Source organism: Trachypithecus francoisi, unplaced genomic scaffold (genome assembly GCF_009764315.1).
Source record: "Trachypithecus francoisi isolate TF-2019V2 unplaced genomic scaffold, Tfra_2.0 Lachesis_group2, whole genome shotgun sequence".
NCBI classification, from domain to species: domain Eukaryota; kingdom Metazoa; phylum Chordata; class Mammalia; order Primates; family Cercopithecidae; genus Trachypithecus; species Trachypithecus francoisi.
Genome location: NW_022681465.1, coordinates 130,742,083 through 130,766,763, shown reverse-complemented (window position 1 = coordinate 130,766,763; position 24,681 = coordinate 130,742,083). Strand labels below are relative to the sequence as shown.

Sequence of the window (24,681 nt, the reverse complement as noted above, 5' to 3'; positions counted from 1 at the left end):
GGTTGATTCTATGTCTTTGCTATTGTGAATAGCATGGCAATGAACATATCAGTGTATTTGTCTTTTTTGTATAACTATCTGTTTTCCTTTGGGTATATACTCAATAATGGTATTCCTGAGTTGAATGGTAGCTCTGTTTTAAGTTCTTTGAGAAATCTCCAAACTGCTTTCCATAGTAGTTGAACTAATTTACCTTCCCACCAGCAGTGTGCAAGCATTCCCTTTTCTCTTCAACCTTGCCTGCATCTGTTTTTTAACTTTTTAATTATAGCCAGTCTGACTGGTGACAGATGGTATCTAATTGTGGTTTTGATTTGGATTTCTGATTAGTGATGTTGAGCATTTTTTCACATCTTTGTTGGCCACATGTATGTCTTCTTTCGAAAGGTGTCAGTTCATGTCACTTGCCCAGTTTTTAGTGGCATTGTTTCTTAAGTTACATATAAATTCTGGATATTAGACCTCTGTCAGATGCACAGTTTACAAATATTTTCTCCCATTCTGTAGGTTGTGCATTTTTGGTTTGTTGCAATGGCTTTTGGGGACTTAGCCAAAAATTCTTTGCCAAAGCCAGTGTTGAGAAGGGCATTTCCTAGGTTTTCTTCTAGGATTTTTATAGCTTGAGGTCTTAAATTTAAATCTTAATCCATCTTAATTTTTGTATATGGTGAAAGGTAAGAGTCTAGTTTCATTCATCTGCATATGGCTAGCCAGTTATCCAAGCACAAGTTATTGAAAAGCAATTCATTGCTTTTGTCAGCCTTGTCAAAGATTAGATGGTTGTAGGTGTATGGCTTTATTTCTGGCTTTTCCGTTCTGTCTGATGGAGCTATGTGTCTATGTGTGTGCCTGTACCATGCTGTTTTGGTTACTGTGCCCTTATAGTACAGCTTGAAATTGGGTAGTTTGATTCCTCTGACTTTATTCTTTTTGCTCAGGATTGCTATTTGTGCTTTTTTTGGTTTCATATTCATTTTAGAATAGTTTTTTCCTAATTCTGTGAAGAATGATATTGGTAGTGTGATAGGATTAGCATTGAATCTCTAAATTCCTTTGGGCAGTATGGCTGTATTAATGATATCTATTCTTCCAATCCATGAGCACGTAACATTTTTCATTTACGTCATCTCTGATTTCTCCCAGTAGTCTTTGTAGTTTTCCTTTTAGCAATCTTTCATCTCATTGGTTAGCTGGATTTCTGGGTATTTCACCTTTTTTGTGGTCATTTTGAATGCATTCACATTCTTTATTTGACTCTCAGCCTGGATGCTATTAATGTATAGAAACACTACTGATTTTTGTATGTTGATTTCATATCCTGCAACCTTGTTAAACTCATTTATCAGTTCTAGTTGCCTTCTGGTGGAGTCCTTAGGGTTTTCTAAGTATGGAATAATATCGTAAGCAAATAGAGATAGTTTGACTTCTTCCTTTCCTATTTGGATGTCTTTTCTTTCTCTTGCTGATTGCTCTGACTAGGACTTCCAGTACTCTGTTGAATAGGAATGGTGGGAGTGGGCATCCTTGTCTTATTCCAGTTCTAAAGGGGAATGTTTCCAGATTTTGCCTGTTCAGTATAATGTTGGCTGTGGATTTTATAGATGGCTCTTGAGGTATGTTCCTTCTATGCCTACTCTGTTGAGGGCTTTTATCAGGAAGGGATGTTGGATTTTATCAAAAGCTTTTTCTGCATCTGTTGAGGTGATCATGTGGTTTTTGCTTTTAATTCTGTTTATGTAGTGAATTACATTTATTGATTTATGTATGTTGAATCAAACTGCATATTTTCTTTAATGTTCCATTTTTAAATACCTTCCCAAATGCACTTGAGCAATTCACTTCTTAATTTTTTTAATCACTGTATGTTTGTGTAGGCATTGTGACAGTTGATATTTTGCCTTGGAAGTGAAATGTTCAATACATGTGTGCTGAATAAATACAAGTTTTCTGTATGCAGCGAATTGTAATCATGACACCAGATGAAATAGGTTTAAGATGTTTTTTGAGCCTTAAAAACCTATGCTTTGTTTTTTCAAGTGTGCATCCAGCTGTAGATTTATTTGAGCCTTTCTTTTTACTTGTATTGATTGGCTATCCACAGAGAAAACACTATTGATTTCATGTCATCTGTTCATTAGAAATTGAGCCAAATTTTTATGTATGAAACTCTGGATTTTTTTTTAAGTTCAGAGATTTTGATAGTTCCTTTATCTGTAGAGTAGATTTTTATTGCATATTTGACAACTATGTCACTGGAAGCTCTAGAGGAGAAATGAAGACAGCAAATATAATGGAATCTAGAAGCATCACTGACAAGTGAAAAATTTACCTGAGCTTGTGCTGGCCTTCAACCTCAGACTCTTATTTTAGTTAATCTGACATCTCCAAACAATAACTTTGGTTAATTTTATTCTAATTCTGTCTCTGTTTCTGCCTGCCTCTTCTCAATCTTTCTCTCCCGCTTCTCAATCTCTCTCTCTCTCTCTCATACATACATACATACACACACACACACACACAGTGGACATAATGTAGTGGTTAAAGACAGACTTTGAAATTAGGCAAGCTTATATTAACTCTCATCTTTGTCACTTATTTTTATATTTGCCCTGTCACTTTCAACAAGTTTTTTTTTCTTTCAGATTCACACAGCCCGAAGTTCTTTATTCATTCAATGGAGATAATAATAGTATTTCTTAGTTTGTTGTTGAGCCTAGTAAATGAGGTGATTCAGGTAAACTTCTTAGCACAGTAGCTGGCATTTGGTAAGTTCTTAATTAATGGTGACTCTGCCTAGCATAGACTTTTCTTTAACTGCACAGATCTCTTCTGATCCCTTATGATGAATAAGATTACTGAACTTTCCTAGTTTCCTCTTCTGGCAGAGCACATTACCCCTACTTAAACTTTAAATAAGCAGGAGACTTTCCTAAGTTAGGATTTTAGGAGATTGCCAAGTACATAATACTTCATTTGTGGGAAAATATAGATGAAAATCTTGAAACATGAGAAGAATTTTGGGAAGGTCAAGTAGGTTCAACAGTGCTCAGGCACTAAAAGCTCTAATTATTGACTTATGAGGTAACATCTCAGGCTTCCTTTTAAAGTCTGCTTATTTCTGATTTGTAAACAATCCTAACAAGCATGAACTTACCCCATCTCTAAGCAAAAAACCCTTCTGGAATAGCAGATAAGAAGAAAAGACAATTCATTGTGAAAGGTGCTGAATACCTCATTACCAGGGAAGAGACTGAAGAAACAGAAACATACATATGTTTAAACGAACAAACTTGTTTACAGTGGCATTTACCAAACTGTTTTCTTCCTATAGGATGTCAAGAGTTAATAGGCAATGAAAGAGTTCCTTAATCAAGATGTGTGGAAAACACTGGGTTGAATAAAATTAAATTGCTCACTTTTCTTAATGGCTTCCCAGAGTCTCTATCACAAAAAAACAAAAGTAGGTGAGTAAAGTATACTGGAATTCCCAATCTAACTTGAACACAGAATCCTTTTATAGAACAATAATGGGAGCTGTATTCCACAAAACCTACTTTGCTTCTCTGGTCTTAGGCCTTTGTTCAAGGGGTCAAATAGCCCATCATTTATTAATAAGTAATCAGAACATCCAAGCAGCATAGCAATGATAATCATAATAACACCACAGAGCACTATAAGGTCACATTGCATTTATTATCATCTTTTAAAATAAGCCAACACCTTCAAACTGGCTATTTTACTTTTAGGAATTCAGCCTTAGAAATACTCATAAAACTCTGGCTACCTTTGTAAGATTGTTCATGACTACAATATTTGTAGTATTAAGTATTTAATAACTTCCATCAGTAAGAAATTACCTGGATAAATGATGGCCCAACCAATATAATGAAACACTATACAAATGTTCAAAAGAATAAGGTAGTTCTATATGTACTAATAGGGAAAAAAGCCCTCAACACATTATGGAGAAAAAGTGTTAAGTTGTAGAGAGAGTATATAGCAAGGTATTTATTTTAAAATTTACACACATATTCCCACACTGAAACAAATGAATAAAGGTGTGTCAATGTGTGTACACACTTGGATGCATCTGGAGAACAAGGAGACAGGCCTTCAATTTTTACTGTATAGCTTGTGCTTCTAGAACGTAGACTACTGTAAGATATATTTGCTCCCACTTGTCAAAGAGATAAAGCTAAATAAGCTGCACGATTATATTCTAAAAAACCCTCATCTTCCTGATGACACAAAGATACCTAAATATGATAAACAGAGAGAGAGGAGCTACTCAGAAAGAACACTGCCACAACTGTATCATCCCTGAGGGCATGGCACAAGAAGAACAAAACCTGCCATAGATGGCAGTAAGGATAAACAAGCCCAATTTTTATCAATCTTTTATGGCCAGGCATGGGCTGGCATGACACATTAGCATCCTGGACAAATTTAGCCCAAAGTAAGTCTGCAGTCACTCTCCAATCCTTTCCACAGCACGTGTGCCAAGTGCATAGTGTTAATGTGCTAAACTCTGGAGTAGGGTGGGGAATCTGAGAGCAATTTCTCTGAGGAGCATGGAACTTTTACTAAATATAAAGCATCAGTCTCCTGAAGGCTGGTGGCAGGCTAGTATGATGGAGAGATTTAACAAGGCATAGAAAACTGTTTACAGGACTAGAGAACAGAGAGAAAATATATTACCTCAAAAGTTTATGGTTGTGCTATAAGAAGAAAGAGCAAGAGAAATCTCCTACAACTTGGACAGTTGAAAGCTGGGTTGTAGAATATAGGGGAACCTTGAAACTGTCAGTAATAATTAGGTTCTAAGCCCCAATGAAGGTAAAGCCCTAATGCTGCCTTCAAATTGTTTGATGGTAGTGGTGAAGTGAATTTAACTAGAGCTGCAGCAAATCTCAGATTCAGCTCAGTTATATATTAGATGATTAGATTGACTCAACTCTCCACCTCAGCTGTCTGAATAGAAAGGGATATGCTCTTTTCAAGGAGTTAATATTTATTTCATCCCATTTTATTTTCCCACAGAATGTCCGGCATACAACCAAAAATTATGAGACAGACAAAGGAGCAGGAAAAGTTGGTTCATAATCAAGTGAAAAAATAGTCAATCGTACAAGTGCAGATGCTAGAATTAGAAGACAAATATTATAAAATAGCTATGATTACAATATGTGAAAGGATCGAGTGGAGGAAGTGGACAATTTATAAACAGATGGAGAAATTTAGCTGAGAAATGAAACCTTATTATAAGACAGAACCATATTTTTACTTTGTGTGATTTTTTTTAATCAATTACATTTGGCAGTGAGAAGACGTGTTTTAAATCTTAAAAATGACTTTAAAAACATATTTCCAAATGTTTTCATGCGAAATAGTTAAATTACAGTTTAAATACTGTAGAGGGAAACCTCAACTTTATGGAAAAACTTTGTTATCAATATATGGATGCCCTGTGGTTTCCTGGCAATAGTTCTACCATACTTGTGGGCAGTCATACAACATGAATCATCTAATAGACTCCTGGTTGCTAGAATCATGACCAAATGGCTGCTCATGATGGCTCATGCCTATAATTCCAGTACTTTGGGAGGCTGAGGTGGGTGGATCACTTGAGGCCAGGAGTTTGAGACCAACTTGGCCAACATGTCAAAACTCCATTTCTACTAAAAATACAGAAAGTTAGCCAGGTGTGGTGGTGCAAGTCTGTAATCCTAGCTACTTGGGAGGCTGAGGCACGAGAATCACTTGGACCTGGGAGGTGGAGGTTGCAATAAGCCAAGATCCTGCCACTGCACTCCAGCCTGGGTGACATAGCGAGACCCTGTCCCTAAAACAAAATAAAATAAAATAAAATAAAATAAAAATAAAATAGGGACCAAACCAACAGTGCTTCTAATAGGGCACAACATCTGATTCTTATGCCCCTAGGCTAATGACCATGCTGTCTAGGGTGATGAAGTTCAGTCTTGGGATGCATGAGGCAGATATCAATAAAGGTTGATTTTAAATGTATCATTGATGGATCTGTACAAAAGGATGTGCCTTTTTCAGGGCGAAATTCTTTATGAAATGCTATTGATGGAGACAAATATGGATAAAACTGAAATGTACAGATGGCCCAATAGGGAGAACCATGCTTAACATTTAAGGAAATAAAACCTTAACTAGGGGCTCAAGTGACAATGCTTCTCTTGGTTCACAATGTGCTTTCAGACACTCACGTGTAAATTCTCATCAGGCTGAGAAACTTTTTGGTTACACTCCTTGTGGTATATGTTTCTTCCCCTACAGATTTCTAGCCTAAGTATGGACTAATTAACATGATACGCTTTTTCCTTGAGGACTGAAGATCTGTAAGACCTTGGTATCTTCAATTCTCCTAAAGGTGTTGTCCAGAGCGACCTTACTCTGTATGCATCTAGAGCACCCCTTGACCAGATGTTTATGCCTGCAACATTTGCCATGAGAACTTATTTTGTGTGTTCCATTGAAACTGAGAATTCAGGTTTTTCTGGAAAAGTAGTGACAGCTGAGATATAGATTACTGATGAGGCTGAAGTTCCTCTGAACACATGCTCAGTGGGAGAATGTCCAAAAGAAATGTTGTGGTGCTGAAACAGAGATAATTCCTCAGCAAGATTAAAAAAAATCTGTAAGAGCTCTGTTTCTCATACCCTGGACTAAGATGTGACCAAAAAAAAAAAAAAAAAAAAAAAAAGAAAACACACACACACACACACACTCATTAAAAAAACCCCAACTTGAGATTGAGAGACAAAGCAGCAAAATTGTTGGGTTGAGTTGCCAGTTCAAATTCCAAACACTGGCTCAGAAATGGACTGTGCTTGTGGAAGAACAAGCCGAGATGTGTAGCTTGTGGTGTTTTGTTGTTGTCAGAAGAATGTTTAGCTTTCACTTTCCAGTCACCTACAGGAGAGAGGGGAGTAGAAAATGACAAGTAGAAATGGAAAGAGGAGCATATGGTCATCTCTATCTGCTGCCCAAGGTTTTATAGAGCATGTTGTTCTCTGGGACCTCCCACCTGCATTGGGAATAAGCTCATGTGCTGCTTTTGGATCTTGACCCACTGGCTTGAATTCAGCTTCTCTCTCTCATCAGGGGTTAAGGATAAAGGCAGGCTTGGGGCACACACAGCATTGTGAGGATAAATATTACCACATCATTTTCAACCAAAGAGACTTTTCCTTTTCCTGATTTCAAAATCCCTGTCAAGCGGCTATTGTTTATATTGCACATGTTTGTATAATGTCCATGAGGCAAGTTAGGCATGGCTTAGAATGTTTGGCTTCTAGGTAAAGATTTTTCTTCATGTGTTGGAAATATCCAAAAACAGTAGGTCCTTCATGGGGTTTTCTGATTGCCCTCTGATTGGTAGTCACATCCAATTTGATTAAATTATTCTAGATTCCTAGCTTGTTTATTTAATAAAATTTGTAATCTTCTGTATGGCCCCTTCTTCAAACTTGGTCCTGACTGCTGATATCCTTGGGAGTGGGATGCAAACCATTTCAAAATGAAGTGAAGCAACTCTGAAACAGAAACTCAAATACCACATGTTCTCACTTACAGGTGGAAGCTAAATAATGTGTTCGCATAGACATAGAGTGTGGAATGATAGACATTAGACTGGAAAGAATGAGAAGGGGAGGGAGGGAGATACATGATGAGAGATTATTTAATGAGTACAATGTATATAATTTGGATACACTAAAAGCCAGGACTTCATCACTATGAAATATATCCATGTAACAAAATTGCACTTGTACCCCTTAAATTTACACACAGAAAATGACAGTTGGGCAACTAAACCTTGGATGACCTCCAAAACTCTGTAAATTCATTACTCATTGAAAAAATTTTAAGTTTTTTCATTTTTTTAGCCTCCACAGATGCTTGAATGTGGCAGACATGCTGTAGCCTAGTGCTGACTGAATTGAAATATTTGTGGAATGCCTGCTTATCAATATGCTAGTTATTGCGGAGGACTAAATGAGATAAAGTTATCTCTGCTGTGAATGACTGTCACACATACTCTCCTTGTCATTTACATTGCCCTTTCAAAATTATCTTTCTAAAACTCTAGTCTTATTTGCATTGTTCTTCACACCCTACATTCTCTTCATTGCTTACTGAATAACACCCTCTGTGAACTACTTGCAAACTATCTTTGCTTCCTTAGCTTTTACCAACAAGGCAGTTAAATTATTTTTCTCCACAAGTTTACCAGCAAGTTCAGGGCTTCATATATTTGTTCACTCTGGTTCCTCTGACTCAATCATTCTTTTCTACATATTCCACCCATGCATAACCTTCAAAGCTGAGATTCAAAACCACTTCCTTCAAGGAGCCTCCCCTTCATACCCAGTCTCTATCCATTTTTTCCTTATATTCCATAGTGTCACAATTCCTCGCAGCTTTTCCCTGAACTGTGAGATTATGTCAATAGATTCTCCTCCTAGAGGGATCAAATATTCCCTTGATCAAGCAAAAAATGTATTTTTTTTCCCGATGTCTCACTTTCCCTTTTCTTAAGGGTTTTGTATTATGACAACACTTTGAGAAAATCATTCTTTGGCTTCTAGGCATATACATACACGGTCTTATCACATATTCAGGCAATCAAAGTCTTTCCACCTCATCAGTCAGTCCATCATGTTTTCTCAGCATTGCTGATTACATTTGTCCAACACTACAAGTTGTTTGGTTATTATCAGAAAGAGTTTATGGTGTTTTTTTTTTCCGACTAGAAAGGTCTTAAAAACAGATATAAAAAAATCAGCTACTATAAATGTGAGTGGGGTGGGTCATCTACATATTGTTACTATATCTTACGTAACACAGAAAAATGAGCTTTTGGAATATTCTTTACAAAATCAAAAATGCCTTGAGGTCAAGGGGTATATTTTATTCCTCTTGGTACCTGGCATAGTGCCATGCCATGACCATAACAGGACCTTGTTAAATATTTGTTGAAATGAATAATTTCTGAAAGGGAAACCCATGTTATTTTTCCTCCTAAAATGTGTTACCATTTTCTTTCATGAGAAAGACTCAGCAGAGCTTTTAAAATATAATCAAGGACTCTCTACCAAAATACGATTTTTTTTTCAGTAAAATCACAACAAAAGAAACACATTTTTTAACACTATACTAGTCATTAAAATATCATTTGTTGTAGTTCTCTCTCAAGTTAATAATCCTTTGCAAAGAAGTCATCCTACAGAAAACACAGGCATTGCCTTCAGAGCAGAAATGCAAACAGCTATAATTTATTCTCCTGCATTTTTCAAATATACTACCATCTGCTTTAGCCCTGGAGACCATTTTAAAGTTATTTCCCCATGATCCATTCTCCATCCCATTCTTGCCCTGGAGATATGCCTATACTTGTTATTAGCTCACTGAGACACAATAACAATTACTGTTTATAAAGGTATTTTATATCTCATAGAAGTTTGAGCAAATTTATTGGAAGTAAACTCTTTGGCATCAGGATTCTGTAATGTAGTTACACGTTGTGGGCATCATTTGGGATTAGGCAATCTCTTACTCATAAACTTTTGCCAGAATTACAAGATTATGCCAGTACTTAAAAGCCAGCTCCAGTTGTCTTTTCATCTGGCAAAAATCTGAAAGCCCCAGGTTACTGAACTATACTTCCTCAATTCATGATGCCTCTCTTCTCTGCTTTATGTAGCATGAAGTTGGAAAATTACATGGGACAGCTGGTGCTAGACTTCCATTCTGTAGGTTCCTCACATCATACACATTTTACTCATGGGTTCAGAATGTACATTTATCCTATATTCCTGTTAAAGTAGGTCAGGGAACATAAGAAAACAGCCCACGTACACCATTAGAAAAATGTGTAGATCAACTTTCAAATTGTGATGTGGAAAGTGTCTAGAGAAAAACTTTCACAGACAGGCCTGTCATCCGATTATCAGGCAGGGCCAACCACTTGCATCTTGAATGCCAAATCCCCTTCCACTTCTGTTATCTATTTGAGAGCCTCAAAATACTTAAGCCACAGTTTTAAGTTTTAGAATTTTAGCTGGATGGGTATTTTAATGATGTTAAAAAACCATGGAAAATATATTTTTAGTTGAAAGGACCCATTCAAAGATTTTTCTTTGGCCTTCAGAATCTACCTGTGATTTTAACGAATAATGAATGGTTAGCAATGCACATACTTTGAGAAAAAAAGTCAAGCATTCTGCTAGACACCAGAGAATGATGGGGAGTAATCTTTTAAATAAGGGGGTTAGGGACATTTTTGATGATGAAATGAAGGCCAAGACTTGTGATGTCATTTGGACATCTGTCCCTCCAATTCACATATTGAAATGTGATTCCCACTGTTGGAGGTGGGACCTGGTGCAAGGTGATTGGATCATGGGAGTGGATCCCTCATGAGTGGTTTAGTACCATCCTCTTGGTGATAAGTGGGTTCTCAGTTAACATGATATCTGGTTATTTAAAAGAGTATGGGACCTCCCTCTTCTCCCTCTCTTGCTCTCACTGTTGCCACGTGAAGGGCCAGCTCCTGCTTTGCCTTCCACCATAACTGTAAGCTTCCTAAGGTCCCACCAGAAGCCAAGCCGATGTTGGGGCCATGCTTGTATAGCCTACAGAATCATACATCAATGAACCCTCTTTTCTTTATAGATTACCTAGTCTCAGGTATTCCTTTATAGTAATGCAAAAAACTGACTAATACAACCTGAATGAAATGAGATATTGAATTGTGTAAAAATTTTACGGAAGGAAGAAGGATATTCTGAAGGAGAAAACTCAAGTGTGAAGGCCTTCAGATGAGAATATATTTGAGGATGACAAAGAAAGTTCAGTTGCTGGAATTCAGTGATTAAGTGCAGAGTGGTAGAAAAAGCCCCTTCAGATATGTAGTCAAAAACCATGTTATGAAAGGTCTTATGGGCCACAGCAAAGACATTGGATTTTGTTACAAGAAGGGGGAGCCATTGAATGCTTTAAAAGCTTAAGTAAGACCAAAAAAGTCAAGGGTACTATAGAGGTACAAACCTAAACACTAAAACAAAAGCACAAAAACTTCATAATAGCCAAAGGGAAAAGGAAAAGTGAAGGAACACCAGATAGAGAAAACACAGTAAATATAGTGCTTATAGTAATTACAACACAAGATGAGAGGCTTGACAGTCATATCAATAAACACAAATGAGTTTAACTCACCTATTAAAATAAAAAGATTCTCAAATTGACCCATCAAATTTCAACTATATGTTGTATATAAAAGACATATCTAAAATATAGCTGTTTTTAAAAAGGCTAAAGATAAAGGAATGGACAAAAGCATTTGACTGTTTAGCAGGCAAATGAAAACAATAAGAAAGTAGGAACTGGAATCCTCATATTGGACAAAGTAGAGAACAGCGTAACAGGAGACAAAAGACGTTTTATAATGCTAAAAACCATATTTCAGAATGAAGCTATAACAAAACTCAATAGCATTCATGTACAGAGATAATAGATAAAATACATAATAAGAAAATTTTATTTACAATGGCAACAAAAATGTTTAGGTGCAAGCATAGGAAGATATGTTCAAATGTATATGAAGAATCTATAAATACCTCTGAAAGATGCAAAAGCACATTTGAGCAAGTGGAAAGATGGCCCTTGCTCTTGTTTAGGATGTCTCAACATAATGAAGGTCTCATTTTTCATTATTTTAATATCTGTTAATTATGTTAATTTAGAGATTCACCCAAGAAAATATTGACAAGCTTTCTTATCAAGTTAGATATATTGGGACCAAAGTTCATATGGAAAAATAACTACATAAGAATAGGTAGAAAAACAGTGACTAGGAAGAGTTACGAAGGGGGGGTCTAGTCCTATTGATGTTAACACTGTAAAGACTATAATTAAAATAGTGTGGTAGTGACTCATGAGGATACAAACAGAACAATGGAATAGAAATCTATAGAAATCTAGTATATTAAAAACGTTGTATCTCAAATCACTAAGGAAAAGATAGTCTTTTAAATAAATGATGTTGGGCAACTGGATAACCATTTTTTCACAAATAAAAAATAGATCCCTTCTTCATGTCATATACAGGAAAATACTCTAAATGGATCAGAATTCTAAATGTAAAATAACGTAACTTTACTGAAAGAAAATATGGGTGAGTTCCTCTATATTCTAGGTTAATGAAAAAGTTTTTAGCTGATACTAAAAAGTCCAGATGTGATAAAAGATTGATAAACTGACTACATATGGCAAAAATACCAGAAGCAAAGTCAAAAGACAAATGACAAACTGGAAAAGAAGGAAAAATAACCATTCTATAGCAAAATGAACAAAAGAAAAGGAGAGGCAATTTATAAAATAATATAAACATGGGCCTTGAACATATGAAAAGCTATTAAAGTTAATTCACATTAAGATAAATGCAAGTTAAAATTCACTGAGATACTATTTCTCACTTAGATGGCAAAAAAATTCAAAGCTTGATGATCTGTTTTGTTCACAGGGCTGTAGAAAACATGAATTACTGGTAGGCATGCAGATTGGTCGGAATACAAAATCCTTACTGAGGGATAATTGGCATCAGTTAATAAAACTATACATGCATCTGTCTTTCACCTCGCAGCCCAGTTCTAGGAATTTATCCTGAAGACACATCCCCAGCAAAACAAACATATATATGCGTGAAGCTACTCATTGAAGTAATATCTGTAAGAAACTGCCAAAACGTCTGAGCATAGGAGACTGATTGATTAAACTATAACCCCATACATTCAATGGAATACAATGCAATTGTAAACAAAGAATGAGGAAGATCTCTACGAACTGATGTAGAGTGACCTCTGGGATACATTGTTAGGTGAAAAAAAAGAGCAAATTGCAAAGGAACCTACATGCTACCTTGTATAAAAAGAAGGAGAAGAGAATATGTGTATATCTACTTATCTTTACAAAGAGACACCCAGGAAGTCAATGAGAAGAACAAAATTGGCTCCCTGTATGAGGTAGGGGAATGAAGCAGAAGAAATACAGGAGGCAGTGACACTTTTTTGAGCATATCTTTTTGTATAGTTTTGATATTTAGATATAGGTTAATATTCTCTGCATTCAATAAAAAAATTAAATTAACAAGGATGGGAAGGATAAAAACACAAAACTGAAAACAAACCCAACTATATTTCAAATAAATAACATAACCCCACTAAAGGGGAGAGGAAGAAGTGACTAACCCAATTAATACAGGGTATTTGACCGTATACTCTTAGTTTTACATATGATTTCTATTTATTTATTTATAAGAAGTCTTGCTCTGTCACTTAGGCTGGAGTGCAGTGGCAAGCTTCCAGTTCACTGCAGCCTCTGCCTCTTGGGTGCCAGGGATTCTACTGCCTCAGCCTCCCGAGTAGGTGGGATTATAGGCGTGTGCCACTATGCCCAGTATTTTTAGTGGAAATGGGTTTCACCATGTAGGCCAGGCTGGTCTCGAACTTCCGACCTCAGGTGATCCACCCACCTCAGCCTCCCAAAATGCTGGGATTACAGGCGTGAGCCATCACACCCGGCCTACATAGGATTTCAAGTGCTCATGAAACGTTTATTAAAATAGGCCACAGGCCAGCCATAAAGCAAGTCTCAAAAAATTTCAGAGTTGAAATCATAGACAACATGTTTTTAGACCATAATAGATACAAGCTAGAAATAAGTAGCCAAAGGATAACTAAAAATCATTTTCCCCTAAGTTTGAAAACCAAGCAATAACTTCTAAATAACCCGTGGACCAAAGAATAAATCAGAATGGAAGTTTCTAAAAGATCTTAAATTACACGATAATGAATATATGGCATATTAAAATGTATGGGATGCACCTAAAGCTATGATCAGGGAAACAATGGCCTTAAATGCCTATATTAGAAAAGAAGAAAGGCTAAAAACCAATTGTTTATTTTACAAAAAGTTAAAAATAAAAAAAGAATGAATGAAACCCAACAAATGTAAACGGAAGAGGGACAATAAAATAAAAAAAATATAGTGGAAAGAATTTTAAAAATCCCAAATCTGTTGGGAGGCCGAGACGGGCGGATCACGAGGTCAGGAGATCGAGACCATCCTGGCTAACACGGTGAAACCCCGTCTCTACTAAAAATACAAAAAATTAGCCAGGCGAGGTGGCGGGCGCCTGTAGTCCCAGCTACTCGGGAGGCTGAGGCAGGAGAATGGCGGGAACCCGGGAGGCGGAGCTTGCAGTGAGCTGAGATCCGGCCACTGCACTCCAGTCCGGGCGATAGAGCGAGACTCCGCCTCAAAAAAAAAAAAAAAAAAAAAAAAATCCCAAATCTGGTACTATGAAAAGGCTAACAAAACTGATAAAACTGAAAAAAAGAGAAGAAACAAATAACCAATAACCAATAGAATGAAGGGAACTTAAGGAATATTAAAAATTCAACTGACATTTTAAAATAATACCATTTGAAGATATTATGAGCACATTCGTATCAATAAATTTAAAAATTAGATAATAATTCTTCTAGGATACAGTCCTAGAAAAATAAAACCTCTTTTTTTTATAAGAAGAAACAGAAAATCTGAATTGTCCTATATTTATTAAAGCAATTGAATTTATTATTTAAAACATTCTCCCCCCCACCCCGCCAAAAAAAAAATCAGGGCCCATGTGGCTTCGCTGGTAATTTCTTCCAAGAGCTAAGGAGTACCATCAATCTTATACAAATTGTTTCAGAAAATATAAAAATACAAAACACTTCCCAATTTATTTTTTGAGGCCAGCAGAGCATTGATATCAAAAGCAGATGAACACCTTAAATAAAATCAAAGAAAAATCCAAATGTATGTTATAGGTCAATCTTTCATAAACATAAAAGCAATAATCCTAAACCCAATATTTCCAGACAAATCCAGAGATTGATAAAAAGGCTAATACATAATGACCAGGTGGCATACATTCCAGGAATGCAAGGCTGGCTTCATGTTAGAAAAGCAACTAATGTATTTCAACATAAAGAGGTTTAGAAAAAAAGAGGAGATAAGTCATATAATCACTTCAGTAGAAGCAGCTATGTGTATATGTGGGAACTAGAAAGGATTAAAGTGAGTTGGGGATACATTTAGTTTCAGTTTAGTGAAATATTTTTACGTGGTTTGTGGTCACCCTTGAGTACTTAATTGCCTTATTTACTGAGTACTTACTGAGTAATTAATTGCCAGGTTTCCAAGGACAGAAATGTCTTCTAGGTACACCCTATTGCCTGCCGAGTTGATTTAGATGTCAACACAAAACAAAGAGGAGTATCTAACCAAACACATAAGCTACCATGACCAGAGCAATGAAAAAAAAAAAAAAAAAAAAAAGCTGTTAACGAGTGTTGCCAATTCAAAGAGCATTTAAGCTTACTGTACAACTTAAAATGAACTGAAAATTTGCAGTTCATTAAAAAAAAATCTGATAGAAATTTCCTCAAATTTGACAAACTGTGAACTTAAAGAAACTTTTCTAAACTATTTTTAAAAAGTTTTGATCAAACATACTATAACAAAGACTAATCTGTTTTGCTATAAAAAGTGAGAATACAAAATTATTTCCATATGAAGGGGCAATTCAAGAATGTCCAGCAAAAGGACATAGGAACAAAATATTGCAGGCATGTGATGGGCAGTGAATTCATATTATTTTTCTCAAGTTTTTTTCATTTTGTAATATTTGGGGTTATTTTTTAGCTTTAAAATTTTATGCTTTTCTGTAGTTTATTTTCTCATTTTCAATAATTGCTCACTTTAAACTTAAATTTGTTTAGTATTATTTTCTTAAGTAGAACCCCTAAAATTGAATTAAGCTTTAGAAAGTACAAAAATCTGTATATGTCTGCACTTACTAGTATTAAAATAACTCCAAATATCAAGTGTTATTTTGAGTAGAACTGATACTCTCCAACAACCGTGGTGAGAATGTAAATTGGAATAATCACTTTAGAAAACTGTTTAGCAGTATTGATTAAGGCCCAGCAACTTCACTCCTAAATATATATCCAACAGAAATACACACACACACACACACACACACACACACATACATATATATACATGTGCTAAAAGATATGCCCAAAACTGTTCATAGGAGCATTCTTCATAACTGCCCCAACCTGGAAACAATCCAAATTTCCATCAAGAGTAGAACATGTAAATAAGTTGTGGTGTACTCACATGACAGAAAACCACACACAAATGAAAATTAGCAAATGACTATTGTGTGAGGCAACAAAAATGAATCTCATAATGAGATTTCTCAAACTTTCTTAGCTCCCTTAGTATCTCAGGAATTTTTTCACAGGTGCTACCACACCAAAAGAAATACATAATAGTTCTGATTATTAAGTAGTAAGGTCCCAATAACTTAATACTTTGTTTTTGTGAGAAACAGTCTTGGTCTGTAGCCCAGACTGGAGTGCAGTGGCTCCATATGGGCTCATTGTAATGTCCACTTCCTGGATTCAAGTGATTCTCCTGCCTCAGCATCCTGAGTAGTTGGGATTACAGGCGTGCACTACCATGTCCTGATAATTTTTATATTTTTAGTAGAGATGAGATTTTGCTATTTGGCCAGGCTGGTCTTGAACTCCTGGCTTCAAGTGATCAGCCCACCTTGGCTTCCCAAAGTGCTGGGATTACAGGCGTGAGACACTGCCACTGGCTAATACTTATGTTTTAATAACTTAGCAGTCATGTTAAAAATACACATAAATTGAAAGAAAAACTGATATTTTTCATTCTTAAATAACCACAAGAAATTACTAATAGGATTTGTGTGCCTGTTGGGCATACCAAAGCTTCTTGAATATTAGAATCAGATTGGATTTAGCCACCCTCATTTGTTTCATATTGACTTTTGTGTGTACTGGCTTTTAATCACAGATACTCTTGAAAATCTGGTGTTAAAAGATACAACATCAAAAGAAATGTAGCACAATCTAATATTGAAACTGAACTACCATGAGCTATTATTTCATTCAGTGTCTGAAAGTTGTCATTTATCACTATGTGACTCTAAAATTTAAAAAATATCCTGCTGTCTCCTTATAGCACATCGTGGTACCTTGGGATGCTTTAGCACGCAGTTTGGGAACCATGACTGTGGACATGACATTAAGCAAAAGAGCCAGCCACCAAGGAATATATCAGTGTGTTTCCCTTCATAGGTTTTAAGAACAGGAAAACTTAGTTATTGGTTGGAAATTAGGAATGTGGTTACATTTGTGAAAACGGAGAGGGTGATGACTGGGAAGAGGCACACCAGGACCTTCTCGAAAGCATTTTATTTCTTGATCGAGTGGTGGCTACATGGTTGTATTCACTTTGTTATAGTTCATCAAGCTGTGCACTTAAGATTAGTTCATATTATACGTGTTATAAATGAAAAGGATTTTTTTAAAAAATAAAACTATTCTAAACAACAAAATGTAAGAAATCACACCTGAAAGTGTAGAGCCCCCTGTGATACCCAAGCCAAATTAAATACATCTTCCTTCAGAGCATTAGCCACTATTCTACAATTGTGTGCTAACATTCTGGGGTCTCTGGCTAGACTGTGAGCTATGAGTGGATGGTGACCGTGTCTCGTTTATCTCTAATTCTCTAGTGCTTCAAATATGATGACATGAAAGACCATTAATTATCGTTTAAATAAAAACATTTTAAAAAACATGTGCTAACAACATTTGGTACACACTGATTTCTTTTCTCTATCTTATATGAATGCCCCAGGTAATATTGTTTTTATGATCCATCTGTGGTCTTTCTTTTAAAAATATTCTTTGCTTTGTGGATACTCATTTTTAATCTCCAGAGAGAATACATTTCTACAAGAAGGGAACACAGACACACACATATTTCCTTTAAGAATTTATATATATCACAGAGTTCCAATGCTATTGAAAGGGTAGTGCATAAACTAGTGTCAGTCCACAAACTGTATATTATTTTATTGTAGCAAGTTAAATACAGGCATTGAAAACAGGTGTTTAGAAATGAGCGCTACATTTGATTCTAGTACAATATCCAAGCATGTGCTCAGTAAACTTGCTGTGTTGAGCAGGCTAGGTACCAGTTTGGGTATTGTCAAACTCACATGGTGAGTTGTATATGACATGAACTATATACCAGTCATTCATGACAGAACTAGATATTGGTTCAAGATAGATTGGACAGAAATATCTAGTTCTCCCTCATAGGTCGTTTTTAAGGTTCTGCCATTGACAATTAAAACTGGAAAAGATCAATCCCATTATTATACAAATGGGAGAACTGAGACCCAGAGTTCACCCAGCTTCTGATCACCAAGCTAGTGGTTTTCACTCTATAATATTACCTGTATTCCTTAATGAGTGAGGGTCTGGGATAAAATCAATATTATGATTGCTACTATTAGCAGTAGTAGCAACTGTAGCTACTGCTAATACATATCCAGTGCTTATTAGGTACCACCACACAAAATTGCTATTTTTATGTCAAAAATGGTCAAAGATTTGTAATTTCACGTGGTTCAACTCATGTGAATGCTGATAACAATGTCAAGTGTTTTTAAGCCTTAAAGAAGGAGCATCTGCAGGCAGACTTTTTGGGTTCCCATGTTGGCTCTGTCTCTTCCTGCCACATTGTGGCTGGCAAGTTAATTGCATTTTCTCTGGTATAAGTTCCTACATCCATAACATGGAGCTAATAATGGTAACTATCTCAAAGATTTATTGAGGCTTAAATGATCCCATGCGGTTGAAGCCCTTGAAATAGCATCTGGCAGATAGTAAGTGCTCAGTTAATGTTAGATATTCTGGCTACTTCCAACATTACCTCTTTGATTAATTCTCAGGACAATCTTGTGAGGTAGAAACATTTTATGCTCAGTTTATAGATAAGGAGACTGGAGCTCAAAGAGAGTAATTTGAGCTGTTGTCTGCATGATTGCAAGCACATTTTCTCTGTCTTACATACTAATTTTCAGTTCAGTGCCTGCTAAATCAAGTCTAATAGTTCCTGGGGTATTTCATCAGAATTGCCAATATCTGAGTGTATCTAGCTTCTGGGATTCTATAACAGTCAGTTATGTAAAAGACAATGCGAGCTATTTTATTGTCTAGGGAAGAGAAGCAAGTTTCATCGCTTCTACTTGTTTTTAGGTCTCCAGATTCACAAGAATGTTGTAAGCAATAAATAAGCTAATGATAACAGCTTCTGATTTTATAATAGTACAGTCTTGTAGTGACCCCTTATGTATTGCTGCTACTCCCCAAAGAACCTCCAAACCTCAGTTGGAACTGTCCCCTGGATTACTGAGAGGGAAAACTCCATGTGGCACCTGCTAATGAGAACCTGTACCGTTAAACTTGGTTAGTGTCTTACACAAGACCGAAGAAATGCCGTCTTCTCTTTTTCTCCTTAAACAGAATAAGTAGTCGAGAAATTCCTTTGAGAAGCAACAAGATTTGATTGAATTTTTCAGAATTTCTTATTATTCTGTCAAGTTCACTTGACAGCAAAGGACAAACTGCCTTTCAAATGCTATAAGTGAATGCATCAGCAATTCAGAAGGAAAAACGCACGTTATTAAGTAGGAACAAGTCTCTCTGAATATATTTACACCAGCTCATGGAAACCATTGTCCTCAGAAACCTCTGCAAAAATCTATTTTCTAGTGTCGGTATTGCTTTAAGTTTGACAGATGATGATAAAATACAATGAAATTACCTTTGAGCTCTGATATGTACATCAGCGCCCACATTTCCCACAATTTGGTTTTTTATTTTTCCAACACAGTCATCTATTTTCAATGCTATCCCTGCACACTCAAGGTTTATGCCTGGGGAACAAAACTATTTATGCCTAAGTCATACTTATATACAGAATTTACGCTATATGTAAACATACACACATACAATACACATGTGGAAATACATATTAGTTAAGAGTTGGAAGGAACCTTCCAGATCTTCAAGTCTTCTTTACTGTCACATTACAAATGAAGAATCTGAAGCCCCAACAGAAATGCTATTGAGAAGGCCACACAGAGACCTGACTTCAAAGTGAGATTTGAGAGTATAAGAATGTAGCAAGTTCCTACTATGTTCTAAGGGTTACAGGAGGCACATTCCATTCTTAAGTTCTTATACCATTTCTATGATGTTAATATCACTCCCATTTGATAGATGAGAAAATTGAGGCTTAGAAAAGTAGCACAGCTAAGAACAGTAGCACAGCTAATAAATGGCACAAATGAAATTAAAGCACTTATGTAACTAGGTTCTTTTTAGCATACCAGCATTTCTCTAAATACATTCACTGCCATATGACTGACATAATTTTGCTAGTCCACGTGCCAACTGTATTTTAACTTTTTTGATTAATGTAAACATTTATAAAGAAATAGTTTATTACCATTTAAATAGCATGCTAAAGGAGAAGAGAACTATTGCTGAGTTTTAGCTGGACCCTGCTGCTACCTAATGACCTCAAAATTGTATCCAGCTCTCTTTGTTGAAATGGGAGATTAGTAATGGGTAGAGAGATATTAAAGGTCTAGTCACACCAAAATGAGACTTAACGATGGAAAGAGAGTTGAGAGAGAAAACTTTTACTATGCTGTCTAGCTTATAGATCGCATTTGATCTATATTATATATTTGATATAATATGTGAGTGTCACCTAAAGTCATCTTTGTCCTCTGTAAGATCATTTTTGCTCCTATCTTGGTACCTGTTCTTCACTTTGAGAAACACTGCATTACATATAGTAACTGCACTACATAACATATAGTAACTGGGTTCTCCAGGTCATGGTTCTGGAACTCCATCAGAATCGCCTGGAGGCCTGTTTAAAACAGATTTCTGAGTCATCCCGAGTTTCTGACTCAAAATGTCTGTGGCAGGGCCTGAGGTTTTGCCCTTCTAATAGTTCCTGAGTAATTTTGATACAGCTAGCCCAGGAAGCACATTTGGGACGCACTGCCTTAGGTTGTACTTGGGGAAGAGGAGGTAGAGAACATACGGTGGCATGTGTGTGAAGATTTCACCATCAATCTTGAGAATGAAGGGATCTGGAATTTTTAATTAAGCAGATGAGGCAAAGAAACAATGTATTCTTGTGTTCCTGTGTCACTTCCTCAATTTAATGAGTTCAGATTGATACTGCACCATACCAGAGCGACCTGCAAAAACTTTAGCTAAGAGACAAAAGTACCTCCTCTCAAATAATACAGGTTGTTTTCAGGCTACTAACTATCTGCAAGGCTCCCTGCATTGGCAACAGAAGTCAGTGATCACTAATACTGAAAGCAGAAAATGAGATTCTCCTTCTTTTCTCCAGACGTTTAAGACAGTACTTAACAAAAAATGCCATATCCATTAATATTCTTTCTCATCCAGTTCTCTTAGTAACTACTAATTATTAAGTGCCTTCTGTGGGCCAGTTATTGAATTGTACTAGGTAATTACACACACACACACACACACACACACACACACACTCTTTTAATGTGAGCATTTGACAGGCAAAGTAACTTGCCAAGGCAACACAATTATAGGAGGTAGAACTGGAATTCATATGCAAGTTTTATTCCAAAGCCCATGGTTTTTTTTTTCTGCTAAACCGCACTCACTTCTATTCTGACTACTCAACTTCATATCTTTTTTTTTTTTTTTTTTTTTTTTTTTTTGAGGCGGAGTCTCGCTCTGCCGCCCAGGCTGGAGTGCAGTGGCCGGATCTCAGCTCACTGCAAGCTCCGCCTCCTGGGTTCACGCCATTCTCCTGCCTCAGCCTCCCAAGTAGCTGGGACTACAGGCGCCCGCCATCTCGCCCGGCTAGTTTTTTTTGTATTTTTTAGTAGAGACGGGGTTTCACCATGTTAGCCAGGATGGTCTCGATCTGCTGACCTCGTGATCCACCCGTCTCGGCCTCCCAAAGTGCTGGGATTACAGGCTTGAGCCACCGCGCCCGGCCCTCAACTTCATATCTTAATAAAAGTGTTTTTTGTAAAAAAATGAAAAGACTCCAGAAGCTGAAACTTTGTAGTCAAAAGAATTGTAAAACGATGTCACCAGAAAATGAGAAATCAGTGATATTTAATCAGCAGCAGAAAAGCTAGAGCTCCCTAGGTTCAAAGCAAAATTTAAGAATGCCTGGCTAAATTTTACTTTAAGGAGAGTGAGTAAATGGGTAGAATGAGTCTCAGGAATCCAACCTGGTTTAGTTTACTTTTGAGTCACAAAAGAAATTTTCATTCCTATCTGACGTGGCAGAAGCTGTTTGAAGAATGAATGTGGCAGTAGAAGCAACACTGGGCCAGGTGCGGTGGCTCATGCTTGTAATCCCAGCACTTTGGGAGGCCAAGGTGGGCGGATCACCTGAGGTCAGGAGTTCGTGACCAGCCTGGCCAACATGGTGAAACTCCATCTCTACTAAAAACAAACAAACAAAAAACAAAACAAAACAAAACAAAACAAAAAACGAAAATTAGTCAGGCATGTTGGTGCATGCCTATAATCCTAGCTACTTGGGAGGCTGAGACGAGAGAATCGCTTGAATCCAGGAGGCAGAGGTTGCATTGAGCTGAGATGGTGCCACTGTACTCCAGCCTGGATGACAGAGCGAGAGTCTGTCGCAAAACAAAACAAGAAGAAGCAACACTGAATTGAGAGCCATGAACCTTGGACTCGGGTGTTCTTTTGCCTCAGGAATTCAGACTTCATTTCTCTAGGTCCTAGTTTTATCATCTGTAAACTACGCAGCTGGACTAAGCTCCATTCCGTTCCTCAAAGCTCCATTCCTTTGAAAGGTAGCCTTTTTCACTGGACTTACGAGCATTGTAGGCTTCAAAAGATAAAGCTCATCTTTTAGCACGAGAGGAGTATGATTTAATTGTAAAGTCAGCATGTGGGTTTCAACCTTCAGTCTCTCAAGAGCCTATTAATCTACTCATATGTGATGTTATACTGCTATACTCTTTAAAAAATACATGGTGAAAACCTGAGAGATCCTGAACCCTTAAATCCATATAGACTGTAAGAAATGAATTATCCAAGAAATTTTTAAAAAGTCATCAATGGATGAAATGACGAACTCAGTAGGTGTTATTAAGAGTAATTATAGTAACATCTAGAAAGAAAACAACAGCTGTGATTTGCCTGATTAATGGCTTAATGTAATAGTACATCTGTTAATGGAATAATACTCCAAGCACTCTTGACTGTACATTTGCAAGATCTGGAAACAGAGAAGAAACTGTGGAAGAAGGGAGTAGCAGAGTGCCATGTTGGCTTTTGGAGGTCAAGCTCCTCTCCACAGTTTTCAGATTCTCCTCTGCCTACCTTGGCCAGAATTGCCTGGCAAATTCAGAGAAAAACCAAGTTTCACCAGATGCATGCATGCATGTACTCCTGTAGGCCAAATAACTAGCAGCTCAGTATAATTTTTATTTTTAACATTACTTTTCACCTTAGGGTTAGGGATAGTGTCACTCCAGCCTTAATAGCAGGCCACAGGACTGCCCTAAATGTATTCATCATAGACCTGCATGCATGGGGCTTTTTTTTTTTCTGGAAGAAGTAACTCATACTTAGGGAGCAAACACATTTTTCTTTAAGCACCAGTTTTCTCCTTTGAACTCAAAGGAAAGCCAAACTTCCCACCTATAGTTGAAAACTACTGCAATATGGCAGCTTCAGAGTTTATCAAGATGAAATCGGGAAGCCATGTAATGATCTCATTCTCTTCCTCAAAGCTGTAGTTTCTGTCTGCTTTGAGGAGAAGGCTGTAACCCCATCTGCTTCCTCAGGCTGCGCTGGATGAATGCAGGATAGCAGGATATATTATTTATCATAAAATGTATTCAGGCACATTCAGGCTGCAAGCCCTGTTGCGTAAGGAAGTAGCATTTGCCATCAGCTTATCATAATGAAATCAATTGACAAAAAATAAAACATTCTGTTAGAAAAGAAATGTGGATCTCGCACCCAGTAAGCCAAATGAAATTTCAAATGCAGTGTAAAGAAAAGTAGTTATATCCTGGGCCTAATTCAGAACTCAGACTTGATGATTCTAAGAGGCAATTACTCCCCCACTATGTAGGTAAGGCCAGGATGCTTTTACTTACCCCAGCAAATCTGACGTCCCTATTGAGCAGGCTCCAGTAAAAGAAAACAGTCCTTGAAAGTGGCGGTATTTCTCTCGCACACCTTGGCTAAAAGAGTTCTCTTTCCTATGGAATTTTTCATTTTCTGATTATATCTGATTATGTCAAGGCAAGGCCTCAAGCTAACACTCCCTAGAAACTTAGAGAAGATGACACACTGAAAATAAATAACTGTGACCAATGAAAGAAAAAGGAAAAATAAGCTGCCTCACTAGGCCCAAGAGTGAAAGAGAAGAATGGCAAGTCTGTGAATGTGAGGCTGTGTCCCAGAACAGTGAAGGCAGTGTTCTTCGACTTGGCTGAACATTTACATTGTTAGACATGGCTCTTGCATAAATTTCTACTTTCTGTGAATCAATGAGCCAGCAATATCAAAATTCATAGTGATTTTTATTCTGTACATATGGTAGAAAATGACTTTGTCCATCTACCTTTGATAATGCATG

General features: G+C 36.8%; 1 protein-coding gene across 1 annotated transcript in view; it reads right to left on the bottom strand.

The window, feature by feature from the left end:
- ATP10B (ATPase phospholipid transporting 10B (putative)) overlaps positions 1 to 24,466 on the bottom strand; it is a 280,240-nt gene extending 255,774 nt beyond the window's left edge. Inside the window, exon 1 of the mRNA XM_033180385.1 lies at positions 24,197 to 24,466. The gene's annotated coding sequence lies outside the window, so the exon portion shown is untranslated. The remainder of the gene's footprint in view (positions 1 to 24,196) is intronic.
- Between the last annotated feature and the right edge of the window lie 215 nt (positions 24,467 to 24,681).